Source organism: Nicotiana tomentosiformis, chromosome 4 (assembly GCF_000390325.3).
Source record: "Nicotiana tomentosiformis chromosome 4, ASM39032v3, whole genome shotgun sequence".
NCBI classification, from domain to species: Eukaryota; Viridiplantae; Streptophyta; class Magnoliopsida; order Solanales; family Solanaceae; genus Nicotiana; species Nicotiana tomentosiformis.
In genome coordinates, this window is record NC_090815.1 from 135,281,905 (window position 1) to 135,284,854 (window position 2,950).

Sequence of the window (2,950 nt, forward strand, 5' to 3'; positions counted from 1 at the left end):
GGTGTTACTTATGGCACGTACTACATGCATGCTTTATTTGAATTGATGTGCCTGTATAGGAATAGTGTGGTAAATATTGAAGTACTTGTGTGGGCTCTTCCAGTATGCCAATCAGCAACAAATTTGGCATGCCCATACCAGATACTTGGACTCAGCCGTATAGGATATATATACCTGTAAATGAGTCCATATAACATGGGGAATGACGAAGCTCAAAAGCTTCTTTACGTGCGTTGTTTGCACGGATGTGCTTTTCCTCTACGTAACTCTTCTTTGATATAGGGAGGGTGCAGGGATTTGGGGGAAAGAGTGGCTTAGGTAGGAAGCCACGTCTGTGTTTTTCCTCTACTAGGAATGCTATCCAGATAAAAAGTTTGGATTAGGTTAAGTGTCTGGTTTATAAGTAGTTACTAAAATATTTTTGTATGTTGTTGATTATTTCTTACTATTATTAAATATTATTATATTATTCTAAAATTTCTTTCTTTCCAAGCTTTGAAGACAATTTTTAATTCCTTATTTATATATTTGTAGCTTTCGCTCTGTTTGAATAATTTAAATTGAGTTTAAACTTTGTAAAAGAAAACGGCTTGATATAATACTACCTCTTCTGAAAAGTTTTCAGTATACAGAGTGTTGGAACAAATGCATAGTATGTTGTCCAGTTTCTTCTTACAGCATTTTGTGTCAATTCTTTGTACTTCGATTTCTTCTTTTCTTTTTTCCCCAATTATAAGCTTTTGTTATCCAAATTGATTACTATTATTTTGTATTTATATCCTTTAAGTTTTATTAATTAGAAGTGTATAATATGGGTAGTTTTTCCCCTTTTTAATATGACTAGTTTTAGGATATGCGCGATGTGCGTGCACCCAATATCGATGTATATAAAAATTTAAATTTATAAAATAATATGTTTAAGTTGTAAAATAAAATTTAAAAAATATAATCTCTTGAAAATAAGGATATTGGTCCTATTTAGTCTAACAAAGTAGAGAATGGTCTAGCAAAGCATGAAAATTACCAAGATAGTTTTGAAAGCTCAGTGATCTATTATGTGTCTCTTTCTTTGGTTTTAATTTCATATCAACATGACCATGCATTCTAAACAAATCAACTACAAAAAGAAAAAGAATTAGCAATGAGCAATTATGCTTAAACAATAAAAATTCGTCACAAATCCTATTTATTGACAAATTAGCGACATATATTTCACGACCCAATTTTACCTATAGGTCGTGATGGCGCCTAACACTACAACTAAGCAAGCCAACTAATAAGTCATACGTACATTGCTTAAACTTTTATTCCAAGAAAATAATAAAATACCAACTTCTACCAATGTGTGTGTGCCAAGACCCGCTGTCACAAGTGCATGAGCATCTAGTAGATTATACAAAACTCCAAATACTGTCTGAAATGAAATAGACAGAATATAAATATAAGAAGAGACACTGGTAGCTGCAGAACGGCTCAGAAAGGCAGCTCACCACTATGCCTCGGGATGACGTGGGTATGTGATGATAGGTCCTCCACTAGTACCTGTCTCAGATCCTGCACAAAAAGTGCGGCAAGTGTAGTATGAGTACGTAAACAACGTATACCCAGTAAGTATCAAGCCTAATCTCGAAGTGGTAGAGACGAGATGCCCGACTTTGACACTCACTATGGGTCAATAATAATAACTGAAATATAACTAGAATATTTAAATCAGCATGATTTACAGAATTTACAATAATTTGTTTAATCAGCAGAGATAATCAAATTCCTTCAAATGTAACAATTCTCAATATATTAATTAAATTTCTTCAATTCAGAAAAATTCCAATTTATCAATTTAAATCTCATTTACAGGAGTAACAATTAATTCCATAAACAAATAAGAATAATAATTCATTAAATTTCAAGAATTTTTTAATTTATTAATTAGCTTCTCAAGCTTAAATAAATTATTAAAATATCATGTAATTATTATTATTAAGCACGATTTCTGCCGAGGACGTACGGCCCGATCCAGAGTGTCGTGTACACTGCCGAGGGACGTGCGGCGCGATCCATAGATGCATCTATCCTGCCGAGGCGTTCGGCCCGCTCCACAAGAAAGGAGGACATTTTTTTATGTGCCTCCGGAAGGACAGTATGTTTATTATAAGATAAATTTGGGAGGAGAACAATTTCTTTTGACAATTAATTGATTTAAATAGAAATCAAGCCTATGAGATTTCCATCCTTTAATATCTTTATCAAACAATTCACAATATATTCATATATATCAATTAATATTAATTAATCAAAGAATACAATTTACACAAGTAATACATGCTTTGAGTCCTAAACTACCCGGACTTTAGCATTAATAGTAGCTACGCATGGACTCTCGTCACCTCGTGCGTACGTAGCCCCCACAATTAGCAACAATTATTTAATCTTAATCATCTATGAGGTAATTTCCCCCTCATAAGATTAGACAAGAGACTTACCTCGTCTTGCTCCACAATAAGGCTTTTTCCACGATTATCCAACTCCGTCTGGCTGGAATCTAGCCAAAATAATTCGATACAATCACTAAATATTATAGGAATCAATTCTATAAGAAAATACTACATTTTAAAGAAAAGATCCGAAATTAATTAAAAATTCGCCCGTAGGGCCCACATCTAGGAATCCGGCGAAAGTTATGAAATCCGACAACCCATTCAATTACGAGTCCAACCATACCAGTTTCACTCAAATCCAATCGATACCGAAATCTCAAAATTTTGTTTCTATGAGATTTCTAAACTTTTTCCAAATTTCAATCTCAAAACACTAATTAAATTGTGAAAACAATAATATATTCGTGTATATTGATCAAATCCGAGTTAGAATCACTTACCCCAAATGTCTTTCCTTGAAAATCTGTCAAAAGTCGCCTCTGTTCAAGCTCAAGTATGTCAAAAATGGTAAATGG